Source organism: Macaca mulatta, chromosome 1 (assembly GCF_049350105.2).
Source record: "Macaca mulatta isolate MMU2019108-1 chromosome 1, T2T-MMU8v2.0, whole genome shotgun sequence".
In the NCBI taxonomy this organism is placed as follows: Eukaryota; Metazoa; Chordata; class Mammalia; order Primates; family Cercopithecidae; genus Macaca; species Macaca mulatta.
Window position 1 is genome coordinate 59,154,061 of NC_133406.1, and position 18,386 is coordinate 59,172,446.

The 18,386-nt window shown below is 48.1% G+C and overlaps 1 long non-coding RNA gene and 1 pseudogene across 1 annotated transcript; both read left to right on the forward strand.

Moving 5' to 3' along the window:
* Positions 1-12: 12 nt before the first annotated feature.
* LOC144341025 (uncharacterized) lies at positions 13-1,361 on the forward strand. Its single transcript, XR_013417602.1, has 2 exons — positions 13-256; positions 1,061-1,361. It is a non-coding gene; the product is annotated as an uncharacterized LOC144341025 (long non-coding RNA).
* Positions 1,362-17,471: 16,110 nt separating this feature from the next.
* Positions 17,472-18,185, forward strand: LOC707636 (small ribosomal subunit protein eS10 pseudogene; annotated as a pseudogene).
* The last annotated feature ends 201 nt before the right edge of the window (positions 18,186-18,386 follow it).

Below are 18,386 nucleotides of genomic sequence, written 5' to 3' on the forward strand. Positions count from 1 at the left end.
AAGGCGTGTCCCGGGCCACGCCAACCAGTGGGCTTTGCACACTGCACCACTCCAGGGCTGATGTCATGGCGCGAAGCCCGGCGGTGCTGCCCTCCCAGGCCCCAGGACTGCCCGGCCGGCAGGGGCGGGGGCAGGAGTCGCCGACTGTGGGGGTGCCCCGCGCTTGTGCTGCGGTCCCACTGTGCGCCCTGTCGCCGCCACCGCGGAAAACGTCTTGCACGTGCGAGGGACATTTCGGGGTTTTCCTGTCGGTCAGGTGAGAAGGCGGAGATGTGACCTTAGAGATCAGACCCATGATAAACTTGGGCCCCTAACGAAAGGGGTGTCCTGAATTTACATATCCTGGTGCCAGAGGGTAAGGGACACATCTTGGGCGCCAGGGTAAGACAGACCCTTCCAAGGCAGGTCTGATTCCACCCATCCACTCACTAGCTGGGCCCTGGGCCTAGACAGCCCCTCTGGGTTCAGGGTCATCTGTGAACGACCTGTAATCTACAGGGATGTGAGGGGCTAAAAGGAGATCTTGTAGGACCCGCGACCTTCAGCAGCACCCGGAATGTAATAGTCAATAAATGTAACTCCCCCCTCCAACAGCTCTTGCCGCTCAGTTTTCCCAGTCTTCCCTGCTACCCCAAGGACAACACCTGGGAAAAGGTGTTCTCCCCCAAAAGCAGCAGTTCTGAAAAGTGGGTACCTCCACAGAGGGGCTCCACCCTTCAGTAGGACAGACACAGGCTCAGGCCACTCAAGCTGCCCCTGGGGCAGTTTCCAGGGGGCATTCTGTCCCCACCTCCTCACCCAGTCCCCAGCCCTTCCTGAGTGCCCTGTGCAGGCGTTTCAGGGGGCAGAGACGCTCACAGCCTCCAGAGGTGCTGCCTGGGTGGGAGGAGAGCCCTCACCCCTTTCCTGAATGGGAAACAGCCCAGAAACCCAATGTTCTAGACAGAGCAGGAGCTCCCCAGGAGCCTCTGGCAGGGAGGGACTAGGTGGGAAAGGAGAGCCAGATGTGAAGCGAGGCATCATTTTCTTTTCCTCCTCCCAGCCCCACTCTGTCCTGCAGTGCAACAAGCAAGGAGCATTGCCCTTTTTGGGAACTTGTGAATTTGGATTTGGGGGAACATGAAGAATCTGCAAGAGAAAATGATGTTTCCAGGAATAGGAGGAGTAAAGAAGGAGTGACAGCCTCGGGAAACAAAGCCCTGTCTTGTAGTTTGTAGGTTTTTGTGAACTTGTTATGCTTTATTTCTAAGACCAAAGGAAATCAAGAGCTGGTGTTGTCTTATTCTCTCAGATTGGATTCCATTATTTTCAGGGTGCAGACTGTGATGGGAAATAAAGCGCACTCAGATCTGGGATGTACACTTCAGTGTGATTGCGAATGTTGTGTGGGGTGTCTCTGTGTGTCACTTTCTACTGTATTCCAGAGCATGCTTAGAAGAAACTTCTGCAGCCTCCTAATGCCCATAGCAGTTCACTGCGGGGAGGCCCTGGAGGGTTTGCTAGGCAGCTGGTCACCCTACACCCCAGGTGGCCTATAGATGCAGCTGCTACGTCTTCCACCCTGGACAGTTGTCAAGGGTTCAGGTCCCAACCGGCTTCACTTAAAGCCCTGGTTTGCTGAATCAACTTTTTGCCAGGAGTAAAGTGAAGCATCTTATGATCTAGAAAATGAAGTATTTGGCCAGGCACTGTGGCTCACGCCTGTAATCCCAGCACTTTGGGAGGTCGAGGAAGGCAGATTGCTTAAACCCAGGAGTTTGAGACCTGGGTTTACCCTGTTTCTACAAAAACCTGTTTTGCACAAAAAAATTTTAAACCCTGTTTCTACAAAAAATTTTTAAAAATTAGCCAGGCATAGTGGTGTGTACCTGTAATCCAAGCTACTCAAGAGGCTGAGGTGGAAGGATCACTTGAACTTGGGAGGCAGAGGTTGCAGTGAGCCAAGATTGCACCCCTGCACTCCAGCCTGGGCGACAGAGCAAGCGTGTGCCTCAAAAAAAAAAAAAAGTGTTTATCTAGGTTTTTCTTGCTTTCAAGCCTAAGTAACATGTTTCCTTTGGCCAGGTCCATCCTATAAACAAAGCCCTCCAAGATTAAAATGTCTATAAGCACACAACAAGTGTTTCTTGCAGATTGGGCCATCTTCATCTGACCCAACCAAGATGTAGGAGGAGAAACCAGAAGAATTTCTAGTCACGGCTGCACTGACCAAACAATAGTTAAACAGGTACATTAAACTGCAGAACTACTGTCAGTGTCAGAGACCGAGGGCTTCCGCCCAAAGATGGCGATCCCGTGGGATTTCCCCCCTCCTTTCAATTCTCAGTATCTTGGAGAGATGAGCCTCGGAGTTTTGCCCAGGATTTTACAAAAGGGCAAACTCCTACATTTCCTTCTTTGGTCTGGGTTTGTCCTCTCTGGAGTCGTGGGGCTGTTTATAAATTTCCCTGTGAGGACATGCCAACCTGTGCTGTGAAATGGCTTTAGGGTAGATCCAGGAAAAGAAGAGCAGTTACTGCAGTCACACTTGGATTTCTCCCAGATCTTAAAGCAACTTGTAAACAGAGTGGTTGTACAATGTGTCATCTAAACCAGAATACTTTGGATAGTAAGTGGTATGTGGTAGTATTCATAACTACACTAAGGCAACAAGACTATCTCAGGCAGTCCAGGGCAGATGGTCACCCCACTTGTCCACCCAAAGACTGTCAGGGCACATGTCTTAGGAGCTGTCTATGCAGAGCTACAGATAAAGCAAGCCAAGTGGGACCTGCCTTGTCTGGTGTTTTTCCAGAACCTCACACCTTCTGATTATATTGTTCTCCCAGCCTGCTGCCAGTTACTTGGGCTTGGTCTTAGATAGCACGTTTGCAGATAAAGAAGACTTGAGGGATGAGGAAGGGCTCTGGGAATGAGTTGAGTCAAAGGTGATGCTGGGGTTACCCACTGTGGGCAAACAGGCACAAGCCTGATGTTGAAATCACAGAAAAACCAGTAAACATCTTCAATACTTGGGACATCCTTAAGGCAGACATTCTCATTCTGGCTGACCTTATTTATATAACCATATCTAGACTGGCCCCAGCCAGCCAGCAGCACCCACATCTGCAGAGACAATGCAGTCAGAGCTCATCACCAAGAGATTATCTGCTGGGGGTTCTAGAAGGAGTCTTGACACACTTAGGGGCTTGCCTGCTTCTCAGGACTCTCACAAATGTCTAACCTTTTCAGTATCTTTATGGCCTCTCTGTGCACTCTATTTCCCAACACCTCTGGGTTGGTATTTGATGGCTGCTGGGGATGAAGTGGGGCCTGTTACAGCAGGAAGTAGGGCCCCTGACCTCCAGCTTCCAACTTTCTCTGCCTCTTCATCTGGCATCTTTTCTTCTCTTTCCTCCCTCATCAGCATCCTGATGCTACATCTTCATTCTCCTCTCCTGTGGTGAAACCTTTCTTTTCCACATTGATCCCAAGGGAGGGGGACCTGGTGTGAGGCTGATGAAAGTGTAAGGAAATGTGGCTGACTTAGTTCTGCCCATCATGCCAGAGAGCTTAGAGATCCAGTCTGGACCAGAGATCTTCTTGTCCATCCTTTCATCCATCTGTCCATCCATCCGTTCATTCATTCACCCATCCATCCACTTGTTCACCCATCTGTCTGTCCATCCATCCATCCATCCACATGTTCATCCATGTATCCAACCACCCATTCACTCAGCAGACATTTATTGGAGCCCCACTCTGTGCTGGTCTCTAGGTTCTAGGAATATAAGGAAGACTATAACTTGGATCGTGACCTCAAGAAGTTTACTCATCTAATGGGTAAACTAATATCAGGGTCCCAAAGTCTTTCATGGGCATGAAGGAAGGGATATAGGGGACAGTGAGTAACAAAGGATGAATGCTTAATTCTTTTTCCCTGGGGGAGAGCCTGGGGTCAGGAAAGATGATTAAGAGCTGTCCAGGAAGCAAGAAGAAGGGGCAAGATCTTGCAGCAGCATTGTTCAACCAGAGAATGGCAAGTTTATCAGCCAAGCTGACATCTGAGATGAAAGACAGGATTCTGAGAGAGATGGACCTGTTGGGTAGGCAGAGACCAGAAGAACATGGCGCACATTATACACCACTTGAAGTGGGTGGACTGTCCTGAGACCAGTGGGAGTATTGGAGGACCTTAAGTAGGGAAGCGACATGATCAGTTTGAAAAACATTCTAGGAAGATAGCGATGACTCCCTTTGAGGTGAGAGGAGAGCCAGGAGCACCTACCAGAAGATTATTGCAATAGTCCAAGGAAGAGGTGATGACTGGCCGTAGCCCCGAGGATGGAAAGTGAGGGATGGATTTGGGGGTTATTGAGGAGGCGGAATCTGCCAGACTTGATAAACAATTTTCTTCTGGGGGTGGGGTGCAGCAGAAAGGGAGGGAGGAGTCAGGGATGCCTCCTTGTTTCTAGGCTGGGCAACTCACCAAGTTAGGGAATTCAGAACCAGCTGCAGGTTAGGGGGCAAGAAGGGATAATGAACTTAGTTTCGTTGGATTTGAGATGCTTGTGGAACATCCAAGTGAAACTGTCCAGTGGACAATTGAACACAGAGCAAAAGAGGGGCCAGGGCTGGTGAAAGAGATTTTGGGGTCTTCAGTCAAGAGAGAGCTTATAAAAAGGAGCAGGCTCAGAACCCCAAGAAATACCCTTTGAGGGTGACCGAGAGCCCGCAGAGGAAACTGAGAAGGAATGATGAAGGAGGTAGGAGAAACTCATGGCATGGAGGCCGAGAGAGAGAGCTTCAAGGAGGAAGGACCCTTGGGAGCCTTCCCCAGGCATCTTCACACCTGGAAAGTGTGGCGATGCCTGGGGAAGAAAATGAATGGAGTTGCCAGGCAGGCATAGTGGCTCACACTTGTAACCCCAGCACTTTAGGAGGCTGAGGCAGGTGGATCACTTGAGCCCAGGAGTTGGAGACCAACCTGGGTATAACCCCATCTCTACAAAAAAAATGTGTATATATATGTGTGTATGTGTGTATATTATATATATATGTGTGTGTGTGTGTGTGTGTATATATATATATGTGTGTGTGTGTGTGTGTGTGTATATACACACACAAAATTTATCTGGACAAGGTGGTGCACACCTGTAGTCCCAGCTACATGGGAGGCTGAGGTGGGAGCATTGCTTAGGCCCAGGAGGTGAAGGCTGATCCTGCCACAGCCTGGGCAACAGTGAGATCCTGTCTCAAAAGAAAATAACATGAAAGGAGTCAAGAAAGGCAAGGGATGGCAGGTTATGGCATTTATTTAGTACTTCTTACTAAAGGAGTACAAATCCCTTTTATACCAAACCATTTGGTATTCCTCTTCCCTACATCCTAGAAAATGTGTGACATGTTCCCCAAGTTCTTTTTTTTTTTTTTTTTTTTGAGACGGAGTCTTGCTCTGTCCCCCAGGCTGGAGTGCAGTGGCCGGATCTCAGCTCACTGCAAGCTCCTCCTCTCGGGTTCACGCCATTCTCCTGCCTCAGCCTCCCGAGTAGCTGGGACTACAGGCACCCGCCACTTCGCCCGGCTAGTTTTTTGTATTTTTTAGTAGAGACGGGGTTTCACCGTGTTAGCCAGATGGTCTCGATCTCCTGACCTCATGATCCGCCCGTCTCGGCCTCCCAAAGTGCTGGGATTACAGGCTTGAGCCACCGCGCCCAGCCATGTTCCCCAAGTTCTTCTTGAAGGGATTGAGGATTTTGTAGAGCTAAATAAATAAATTTGGGGGATATGAAGGCTCAGAGAGTAAAGACCTCACTGCACAGAGGAGAATGTTTTTCTACAGACATCAGTGTTCACACTTCCCATGGGGTATTCAAAGCCATATCATAGCTGAAATGGACCCCAGCGTAAAGCAAGACCCCTTAGATCACCAGGGACAGCTATGCTTTAAAGGATCCAGCCCTAAGGTGGGTGCGGTGGCTCATGCCTGTAATCCTAGCACTTTGGAAGGCCGAGGCGGGTGGATCACGAGGTCAGGAGTGCAAGACCAGCCTGGCTAAGATGGTGAAACCCCGTCTCTACTAAAAATACAAAAATTAGCCAGGTGTGGTGGCGGGCACCTGTAATCCCAGCTACTTGGGAGGCTGAGGCAGAGAATCGCTTGAACCTGGGAGGCAGAGGGTGCAGTGAGCCAGGATTGTGGCACTGCACTCCAGCCTGGGCAACAGAGCAAGACTCCATCTCAAAAAAAAAAAAAAAAAAAAAAAGATCCAGCCCTAAACTTTCAGTTTGAATCTCAGCTCTATGATTTAGGGTCTCAGTCATCTATGGTTTAAAATACTATTGATGGCCTGGCACAGTGGCTCATGCCTTAATCCCAGTACTTTGGGAGGCCAAGGCCAGTGGATCACTTGAGGTCAGGAGTTCAAGACCAGCCTGGTCAACATGGTGAAACCCCATCTCTACTAAAAATACAAAAATTAGCCAGGCGTGGTGGCATGTGCCTGTAATCCCAGCTATTGTGGAAGCTGAGACAAGAGAATTGCTTGAACCCGGGAGGCAGAGGTTGCAGTGAGCTGAGATCCAGCCACTACACTCCAGCCTGGGTGGCAGAGTGAAACTGTGTCTCAAAAAACCAAAAAACAAATAAAATACTGTTGATAATGAGGAATAATTATAATTATTAAGCATTTACTACCTGTCAGGTATTTTACACAATAGTCCCCTTTAATCTTTGTAGTAGCTGTATGAAGTAAGGACTATTTTTACCCCCTGCTTTGCATGTGAGGAGACCAGGGCTTACGGCAGTAACGAACTTAGTAGTTGTGTGACCATGGCCTAGACCTCAGCTTTCCTCATGGGTAAAATGGGAGGTTGGACTAACTCAGTATTCTCAAAAATTTCCACTGAGGTACCTCTGACAGCAAAGAAGTGGATGTGATAACCACAGTGTTGTCAGAATCAGTCCATTCCCAGTCCTTGAAGTCTTGGGGTTTATTGTAAAAATTTATTTGAATTTTGCATTCTCCTTGGCACATAACTGTGTTTGTCTTCATAAAAAGATAATGTTTAAAATGACTCACTGGCCAGGCACAGTGGCTCACACCTGTAATCCCAACCCTCTGGAAGGCCAAGGCAGGTGGATCATTTGAGTCCAGGAGTTTGAGAACAAGTTTGGCAACACAGTAAAACCCCGTCTCTACAAAATATACAAAAATTAGCTGGACGTGCAGCATGCCTGTAGTCCCAACTACTAGGGAGGCTGAGGTGGGAGGATTGCTTGAGCCCAGGAGGCAGAGGTTGCAGTGAGCCGAGATCATGCCACTGTACTCCAGCCTGGGTGATAAAGTGAGACCCTGTCTCAAAAAATAAATGAATGAATAAATAAAAATAAAATTACTGACTGTTCAGAGAAATGGAGTTCCTAGGAAATGTGTCGTGCTTGGTGGTAGTATCTCTGTGGGCCCCTGGGAATATGACTAGGCCCGCCTACCCATGTAAGTGATCTGCAAGGCTCTCCCTGGCTCTGGCGCTGTTCTGCTGTGCCTAGGCTGTGATGAGGCAAGTCAAAGGGGTCTTGTGGAATAAGGCCCAGCATTTGCTTTCAGTCCCTGTATTCATGTTTTCTAAGGAGGTTTCCTAGAATCTCCCAGGGTGTGCTGGAGAAATGAGCTTGGCAGCCAGAAGCAAATGAAAATCGGAAAAGGCAGTGTATACATGTTGTAAAAATAAAATGCTTGGAGACAAGAAAAGGGGAAATCCATTTAGAAAGGAACAAAATAAAAACTCCAGGGGGTTCCTGATCCAGAAACCTCTTCTGATTTTCAAGCTGAAATTTACACTGTGAAGCACAAAGAATGTTCCAGGGGAGCTTGAAAGGTGATTCAGAAATGCACTGGAGTGGCTCAGGGTTGGGTCCTTAAGGACACTGTGAAACAGTCTAGATAGGTTTTTAAATGACCACTTCCTCTTCCCCTCCCCTTGGCCTGAACTTGATGTAAGGTCACTTCCCTCCTTCTCCCTCTGCAGCCACTGCCTCTGTCCCAAACAGGCAAAACTGTGGAATGACTCTCACAGCCAAAGTGTGGGGAGGGGAAAGCAGGAGGAGCTGGGGACTCAGGGCAGGAGCAGGCAGCAGGGAGCTCCTGGGCAGCTGGCTGTGCATGGCTCCACATGCTCTAAGGAAGTGCAGGCACAGGTAGCTGGCTGAAGGCTCAGGATAGGCTTTTCTGACAGGCCCAGTTCCAATCACACCAGCTCCTAATCTCCCAATCAGTTTGCTTTCCTCCTGCTTTAAAATCTCTTTCTCGGCCGGGCGCGGTGGCTCAAGCCTGTAATCCCAGCACTTTGGGAGGCCGAGACGGGTGGATCACGAGGTCAGGAGATCGAGACTATCCTGGCTAACACGGTGAAACCCCGTCTCTACTAAAAAATACAAAAAACTAGCCGGGCGAAGTGGCAGGCGCCTGTAGTCCCAGCTACTCGGGAGGCTGAGGCAGGAGAATGGCGTGAACCCGGGAGGCGGAGCTTGCAGTGAGCTGAGATCCGGCCACTGCACTCCAGCCTGGGCGACAGAGCGAGACTCCGTCTCAAAAAAAAAAATAAATAAATAAATAAAAAATAAAAAAAAAAAAATAAAATCTCTTTCTCCCTGTTCTCCTGGTCTCTAGCCACACCACCTTCACTGTTCTGATCTTATCTATGATCACCTGGCCTATCTACTTAAAGCAGTGAAGTAGACTGAAAATAACCAGACTTTCAGCAAAACTTTTTTTTTTTTTTTTTTGAGACAGAGTCTCGGTCTGTTGCCCAGGTGCCCAATCTCCACCTCCCAGGGTCAAGCGATTGTCCTGCCTCAGCCTCCCAGCCTGGGACTACAGGCATGCGCCACCACACCCAGTTAATTTTTGTATTTTTAGTAGAAACCCCCCAACATGGGGTTTCACCACGTTGGCCAGGCTGGTCTCAAACTCCTGGCCTCAGGTGATCCGCCCACCTCGGCCTCCCAAAGTGCTGGGATTACAAGCGTGAGCCACCGCGCCCGGCCTTGGCAAGACTCTTGACACCTGTCTTCCATCAGGGTCGATTATATTAAATTACACTGACAGAAGAAAGGATTGGATGACTTTTGAAGAACTATTTCAACCCAAAGACAAGCTAAAGAAACAATGAGTTGGCCGGGCGCGGTGGCTCCCGCCTGTAATCCTAGCACTTTGGGAGGCCGAGGCAGGTGAATCACGAGGTCAGGAGATGGAGACCATCCTGGCTAACAAGGTGAAACCCTGTCTCTACTAAAAATACGAAAAATTAGCCGGGCGTGGTGGCGGGCGCCTGTGGTCCCAGCTACTCGGGAGGCTGAGGCAGGAGAATGGCGTGAACCCGGGAGGCGGAGCTTGCAGTGAGCCGAGATCGCACCACTGCACTCCAGCCTGGGCAGCAGAGCGAGACTCCGTCTCAAAATAATAATAATAATAATAAAGAAACATTGAGTTCACCAAACTGGAAGGTCTTGGAGGGCAGGAATTGTAGCTTACCCTCCTTTGTAGCTCACACAGAGCCTTACATGGAGTAGGTGCTCAGTATTTTATGAATGTGTGCGTGGATAAAACCGGTTTGCAAGAAACCACTAGTAAGCTTGCCACCTGCTGGTGAACTTGTGAAAGACACCTCGCAGCGCCTCAGCTCCCCCAAGTGGCCGTACACTGTAATCCTAAGAAAACCCTCAGCTTGGACAATCCTTTCTTTCCAAGAAGCACTTTGTTACAGGAAGGGGGTCCAAATCCAGACCCCAAGAGAGGGTTCTTGTATCTCACGGAAGAAGGAATTCAGGGCAAGTCCATAGAGTAAAGTGAAAGCAAGTTTATTAGGAAAGTAAAGGAATGAAAGAACGGCTACTCTGTAGACAGAGCAGACCTGAAGGCTGCTGGTTGCCCATTTTTATGCTTATTTCTTGATTATGTGCTAAACAAGGGGTGGATTATTCATGCCTCCCCTTTTAAACCACATAAGGTAACTTCCTGATGTTGCCATGGCATTTGTAAACTGTCATGGCACTGGTAGGAGTGTAGCAATGAGGATGACCAGAGGTCACTCTCATCACCATCTTGGTTTTGGTGCGTTTTGGCCCTCTTCTTTACTGCAGCCTGTTTTATCAACAAGGTCTTTATGACGTGTATCTTGTGCCAACCTCCTATCTCATCCTGTGACTTAGAATGCCTTAACCGTCTGGGAATGCAGCCCAGTAGGTCTCAGCCTTATTTTACTGAGCCCCTACACAAGATGGAGTTGCTCTGGCTCCAACACCTCTGACCACTTGATACTTGTTAATAAATCCTTTTGACTCTAACTCATGATCCTACATTCTTAGCAGAGAAGCCAAAAATGTCCTAGGACACTAGTCAGAGAAAAAGGCCTTTGAAAGCCATGGAAACTGTTTTGCCACTCAGGACCCTTTCTTCTCCACTGGTAGGTGTTCTCTCCCCAAGATCCCTTTCCCTATCCTTCACACATCCAGACAGAGAAAGCCTGTATTGAGCACCCACTATGTGCCAAGCATTGGGCTAGGTGCCGAGAGATATGAATGGAGACTTTACAGTGAGGGGAGAGATCAAGTGTGCACCCAGATGTGGGAGAGGAGACCGGTACAGGAAGAGCACCGGGAGTTCAGACAGGGAGAGAACTCCATTGTGGGGATTAGCGAAGGCTTACATGGGAGGTGACAGGCTAATGAGCTGGGCCATAAAGGGCAGTTAGGCTCATAATGTATGGAGATGGACAGCATTCTGGTTACCTGTTGCTGGGCAACAAACCACCCCAAACTTGGCAGTGTAACAGAGCAGTCATTTGTCTTTCTCTCTCATGGTTCTAGGCTTTCACCAAGCTCAGCTGATTGTTCTTGCTGGGATTTCTCCTGTGATTACAGTCAGATGAGAGCTGGCTGGATTCTTCACAGAGTCTGCCTTACTCCTGTGGCTGTAGGCTGATGCTTACTCCTCAGCTGAGGCTGTTAGCCAGAATCCCTACATGTGGTCTCTCCATGGGGCCTGGACTCTCTCACAGCATGGTGGCTGGTGGCAAGGACAAGCATCCCAAGAGAGAGCAGGAGAAAGTTGTCTCGCCTTTTGAAAACTGGCCTCAAAAGGCCCGTAGCAGATCCTCCCCTGTGCTCCACTAGTTGAGACAGTCATGAAGCCTCACCCAGTTTCCAAGAAGGGGACAGAGACGCCATTTCCTGATGTGTGAGTGGCAAGGTTCTGGAAGAGCATGTGGAATGGAAAGCATTTGAGGAAAATACAACTTGCTGTCAGGAAGGTCATTTCAGGCGGAGATCTTCATTGATGGTACCTTCAGAAACGTATTTTTAGGAAAGAAAGCAGTTTTTACAGACTTGGCATTGCTAAGGGAAACAAGGTTTTAGAAGTATTTACTGAGCCATCTTCACTAAGAGAAGATGCTGAGGAAGAGGGAGATGCCTTTTGAAGTAGACTCCAAGGGGGAAACAGGAGGCTGGGATGGATGGCAGCTCACAGCTGGCAAAGGCAGTGGACTAGCAATGATGGGTGAAAGCCTACCAAGACTGATTCTTAGAGGGGGAAGAATTGACTTTGTGTTCTTATAGCAAGTGGCCAGGAATAACTAGAGGCTATGTCCAAGCTGAGACCTCAAAAACAGTAGTAGGCAGGGTCCAAACCAGAAAGCAACAGTTAACAAAAACTGTATTGCAGCAAGAGAGATAAGATAAGCACACAAGTGTAACCGCCCAACGGATTCACCTTGCCTGCTGCCTAGACAGAGCCGATTTATCAAGACAGGAGAATAGCAATGGAGAAAGAGTAATTCACACAGACCCGGCTGTGCAGGAGACCGGAGTTTTATTATTACTCAAATCAGTCTCTCCGAGCATTCGGGGATCAGAGTTTTAATTTGGCAAGTAGGGGCTTGGGAAGTGGGGAGTGCTAATTGCTCAGCTTGGAGATGGAATCATAGAGGGTTGAAGTGAAGGGGTGGCCTGCCCCTCCACACCTGTGGGCGTTTCTCATCAGGTGGAATGAGAGACTTAAGAAAATAAAGAGACACAAAGACAAAGTAAGTGGGCCCAGGGGACCTGCGCTCAGCATACAGAGGACCCACGCCGGCACCGGTCTCTGAGTTCCCTCAGTATTTATTGATCATTATCTTTACCATCTTGGAAAAGGGGAAGTGGCAGGACAATAGGGTCATAGTAGGGAGAAGGTCAGCAGAAAGACATGTGAATAAAGATCTCTGTGACATGAATCAGTTTAAGGAAAAGTGTTGTGCTTTGATGTGCATATGCAAACAACTCCATAAACATTTTCAGTGCATAAAAGGCAGCCTTGCCACTAGTACATCCCACCTCCAGCCCTAAGGCGGTTTTCTCCTGTCTCAGTAAATAGAACATACAATCGGGTTTTACACCGAGAAGTTCCATTGCCCAGGGACTTGCCCAGGGACGGGCAGGAGACAGATGTCTTTCTCTATCTCAGCTGCCAAGAGGCTTTCTTTCCTCTTTTGCTAGTCCTCCTCAGCACAGACCCTTTATGGGTGTCGGGCTGGGGGATCAGGTCTTTCCCTTCCCACGAGGCCATATTTCAGACTCTCACACAGGGAGAAGCCTTGAACAATACCTAACTTTCCTAGGCAGAGGTCCCTGCGGCTTTCCCCAGTGTTTGTGTCCCCGGGTACTTGAGATTAAGAGAATGGTGATGACTTTTAACAAGCATACTGCCTTCAGGCACTTGTTTAACAAAGCACACCCTGCACAGCCCCAGATCCATTAAACCTTGAGTCACCACAGCACGTGTCTCTTGCAAGGACAGGGTTGGGGGTAGGGTCACAGATTAACAGCATATCAGATACAGAACAAAATGGAGTCTCTTATGTCTACTTCTTTCTATATAGACACAGTAACAGTCTGATCTCTCTTTCTTTTGGATCAGAGTTTTAATTTGGCAAGTAGGGGCTTGGGAAGTGGGGAGTCCTAACTGCTCAGCTTGGAGATGGAATCATAGAGGGTTGAAGTGAGTTTTTTGTGCTATTTTCTGTTCCTGGGTGGGAGGGCAGAACTGGTTGAGCCAGATTATGGTTCTGGGTTGTGTCAGCTGATCCACCCAGAGTGTAGGGTCGGCAAGATATCTCAAGCACTGATCTTAGGCTTACAACAGTGATGTTATCCCTAGGAGCAATTTAAGGAGGTTCAGATTGTTGGAGTCAGAGACTGCATGACCCCTAAACTGTCATTTCAAATCGTGTAGCTAATTTGTTAGCCCTGCAAAGGCAGACTGGTCCCCAGGCAAGAAGAGGGTCTTTTCGGGAAAGGGCTATTATTAATTTTGTTTCAGAGTAAAATCATGAACTGAATTCCTTCCCAAAGTTATTTCCACCTACACCCAGGAATGAACAAGGACAGTTTAAAGGTTAGAAGCAAAATGGTTAGGTCTGATTTCTTTCACTGTCATAATTTCCTCAGTTATAATTTTGTAAAAGCGATTTCACAAGCAACCACAAGACATAGCAGCTATCATTTGGGGATAATACAGGGAGGCAGGGAGCAGTCATCATGCATGAGCAAGAGCTGGGTCAGAGATAAGACACAGCCCCAGGTTAGAAGGCAGCTTCACACTGAGATGAATAGGGAGTGAAATCAAGGACCACAGCAGAGGTTGATGGCCCCATGCTCTTGATGGCACCATGACCTGAATGTCCAGGATCTTCCCTGTCAACCACCAACTTTATAGGAAAGGGTACACGAGCCAGCAATAATGGTGGTCAGGCTTGGCTGCGTGGGAAATAGGGAGTTTGCCCACCTGGCAGCTGCTGAGTGTCTCAGTAATGAGCTTCCAGCTACACAATATCTGGACCCTGAGACCCAAAAAGGAAGGAGACTTGGCTTCCTTCACTATGGGCATTCTGTGACCCACCCTGGCGATGAGAAGGACTAAAGAGCTATAAGATATTAAATCTACATTGTGTGTTTCACTTGCTTATGAGCACTAGAGTTCCGTCACCTGAGCCCCCACTAAGTGCAGATGTATGTGACTTTAGAAAGGTTAGATTTACTCTTCATAGCTCAGGGTATACAGAAGTGGTCCCAATAAAAGTTTCCTTTGCTACAGGGGGCTGAGGACAATCATGAGGTTGTGAACTCTTTGAGGACAGGATTAGATCTCGGTCAATATCTGTATGCTCAGTGCCTAGGATAGCATCTAGTTCATGGAAGGAAGGAAAGGAGAGAGGAAGGAAGGAAGGAAGGAAGGAAGGAAGGAAGGAAGGAAGGAAGGAAGGAAGGAAGGAAGGAAGGAAGGAAGGAAGGGTGTGAGGGAGGGAGGGAGGGAGGGAGGGAGGGAGGGAGTCGGATAATACAAAAGGCCGTGCCATGAATTCTTAGTCCTACCTGATCTCCAGGAGCGCCAGAAGGGTTGCTGGAAGCCCACATAGACATACGGTATATGATAAAATTTCTTTAAAAAAAAAAGAGAGATATAATTCACATGTCATATGATTTGCCCGTTTAAAGTGTACATTTCAATGGGTTTTGGTATATTTACAGTTTTGCAATCACCACAGACCATTTCAGAACATTTTATCAACCTAATAGGAAACCCTGTACCCATTTGCAATCACTCCTGCATTTTCCTGCAACCTCCCAAGCAACTGAAACTGTCTTTGCAAAAATTACAGCAATGGGCAAATTATGACAGTGAAAGAGATCCGACCTAACTGACTCCATCTTGCTTCTAATCTCCAAGTTGCCCTTGTTCATTCCTGGGCATAGGCCAAACTAACTTTGGGAGGAATTTAGCTTATAACTTAACTTTGAAACAAAGATGAAAACAGCCTTTTCCCTTAACACAGCCCCTTCTTGCCTGGGGACCAGACTGCCTGTGCAGCACTAGCAAATTAACCTCAAGATTAATACAGATAGTCCGGGCGCACAGTGGCTCAGGCCTGTAATCACAGCACTTTGGGAGGCCAAGGCAGGTGGATCACCTGAGGTCAGGAGTTGGAGACCAGCCTGGCCAACATGGTGAAACCCCGTCTCTACTAAAAATACAAAAATTAGCTGGGAGTGGTGGCAGGGGCCTGTAGTCCCAGCTACTCAGGAGGCTGAGGTAGGAGAATCGCTTGAACCCGGGAGGCGGAGGCTGCAGTGAGCCGAGATCACGCCACTGCACTGCAGCCTGGGCGACGGAGTGAGACTTCATCTCAAAAGATTAATGCAGACAGGCCACGAGATTTTGAACCTCCCCAGTTGCTCTGAAAGCTAGCATCACTATTGTAAAACCTAAGATCAGGCTCCAGACATTTTTCACACTGCATTCTGATGTACCAGCTGGCCCCACCCAGGTCGGTAATCTGGCTCAACCAGTTCTGGGATCTCACCTGGGAACAGAGGACAGGAAGAATAATCCCACTTTGGCCCCCTATGATTTCATCTCTGACACAGCCAATCAGCATTCTCCACTTCCTGGCCCCTACCCACCAAATTATCCTTAAAAATGCCAGTCTCCAAATTTTCCAGAAGACTGGTTTGAGTAATAATGAAACTTCCATCGCTCCTTCAGCAAGCTCTTTGTAAATTAATTAAACTCTGTATTGCAATGCCCCTGTCTTGATATGTCTGCTCTGTCTGGGTATCGGGCAAGGAGAACCCTTTGGGTGGTTACACAAGTACGTATCCACTTTACATTTCTACAAATGTGCCTGCTCCAAATTTTTTTTTGTTTGGTTTGTTTTTTGTTTTTAGGCAGGGTCTGGCTCTGTCACCCAGGCTGGAGCACAGTGGTGCAATCACGGCTCACTGCAACCTCTGCTTCCTGGCCTCTAGCGATCCTCCTTCCTCAGTACCCTCTACCCCCTTGCCCAGTAGCTGGGACTATAGATGCGGCCACCAAGTCTGGCTAATTTTTATGTATTTTTTGTAGAAATGGAGTTTTGCCGTGTTGCCCAGGCTGTTCTCAAACTCCTGGACTCAAGCAATCCGCCCACGTTGGCCTCCCAAAGTGCTGGGACTACAGGCCACCTTGCCTGGCCTGAACATTTCACATAATGTAACCATACAATATGTGGTCTTTCGTGTCTAGTTTCTTTTACATAACATAAGGAAAAGCTTCCCCTGTGCCCTCTGAAGGATCAATGAAAAAGCAACTGACGAAAAGCAGATTAATTGGAGAAAAGGCATATAGATTTATTAACATGCACGTGGGGGAGTACTGCACAGTTACCCTAACCTCCGAATGGAGTATAGGAGGTTACATACCATCTTTTTTTTGTTTTGAGACAGGGTCTCACTCTGTCACCAAGGCTGGAGCACAGTGACGCAATCTCAGCTCACTGCAACCTCCACCTCCTAGACTCAAGCAATCCTCCTGCCTCAGTCTCCTGAGTAGCTGGGACTACAGGTGTGTGCCACCATGCCTGGCTAATTTTCGTAGTTTTTGGTAGAGATGGGGTTTCACCATGTTGGCCAGGCTGGTCTCAAACTCCTGACTTCAGGTGATCTGCCCGCTTCAGCCTCCCAAAGTGCTGGGATTACAGGCGTGAGCCACCATGCCTGGCCCATACCATCTTGAGGTTACAAAATGAATGGTAACTCAGGGCATGGCCAAAAACAGGTTATCGTGGTAAGCAGGTTTTAGTGGCAAGACATGTTATGAGAGGGGGAAAAGATGAGGCCTGGCTAGCGTAAGTGGTCTTGTTAGGTAGATGAAATCTCACAGGTAGCAGCCCTCAGAGAGAATTGATGGTAAATATTTCTTTCAGACCTTTAAATTTGTCATGAGACTCTGATTAGACTCCTAAATCTAAAGAAGAGAAGGCCTGCATCAGTGAAGATTTTCTCTACTGATGCAAATCTCTCCCACCAAAGACAGCTTTGCAGGGCTACTTCTGTTTGCAAGGCCCTTTGAACAGCTGTCTCAAAATATGTCAAAGAAGGATATATATCCCACCTCAGCCTCCCAAAGTGCTGGGACTACAGGTGAGCCACCATGCCCGGCCCCAAAGAAGGATATTTTAAGGGAAATATTTTTATTTCTTTCACTAACTAATAAGTACTTCATTCCTTTTTTATTGCCAAATAATATGTAGGACATAGAATATATTATTTATAAAGTCATCAGTGCTGGGTAAGGTGTCAGAGCCCCGCATCAAAAAGTGGTTAACTCACCACTCGCAATGGCTCACGCCTGTAACCCCAGTACTTTGGGAGGCCAAGGCAGGTGGATCACCTGAGGTCAGGAGTTCCAGAGTTCCAGACCAGCCTGGCCAACATGGTGAAACCCCGTTTCTACTAAAAATACAAAAATTAGCCACATGTGGTGGCGGGCACCTATAACCCCAGCTACTCAGGAGGCAGAGACAGGAGAATCGCTTGAACCCGGGAGGTGGAGGTCACAGTGGGCCGAGATCGTGCCATTGCACTCCAGCCTGGGTGACAAGAGTGAAACTCCATCTCAGAAAAAAAGGGGTTGACTCATGGGTTGGTAGGAAGACTTTATTGACAACAGTATAGGTTTGAAAAAGGAAAGTTTTATTAGAAAGAAAGAACGCGCCTTTCCAGCCCCGGACCCAGACCCTACAGTCGCCGAGATGTTGATGCCTAAGAAGAACTGGATTGCCATTTATGAACTCCTTTTCAAGGAGGGAGTCATGGTGGCCGAGAAGGATGTCCACATGCCTAAGCACCCGGAGCTGGCAGACAAGAATGTGCCCAACCTTCGTGTCATGAAGGCCATGCAGTCTCTCAAGTCCCGAGGCTACGTGAAGGAACAGTTTGCCTGGAGACGTTTCTACTGGTACCTTACCAATGAGGTATCCAGTATCTCCGTGATTACCTTCATCTGCCCCCGGAGATTGTGCCTGCCATCCTACGCCACAGCTGTCCAGAGACTGGCAGGCCTCCGCCTAAAGGTCTGGAGGGTGAGCGACCTGCAAGACTCACAGGAGGGGAAGCCGACAGAGATACCTACAAAAACAGAGTGCTGTGCCCCCTGGTGCCAACAAGAAAGCGGAGGCTGGGGCTGGGGCGGCAACCGAATTCCAGTTTAGAGACAGATTTGGTTGTGGATGTGGTCAGCCACCTCAGTAAAATTGGAGAGGACTGTTTTGCAATGAATACAATTACAGCCAAAAAAAAGAAGGAAAAAAGGAAGGAAGGAAGGAAGGAAGGAAGGAAGGAAGGAAGGAAGGAAGGAAGGAAGGAAGGAAGGAAGAGAAGAGAAGAGTGCAGTGAGGTGCCTCAGCATGAGAAAAGTAAGTGCCCCACGGCAGACTTTTCCTTAGGGGTATTTATGGACCTTAAAGCGGGAGCTTAGGAGTAATGTGGACCATATTAGCCACATAGGTCATGATAAGTGGTTACATTTGTAGATATTTTGGTGCCTTAATGT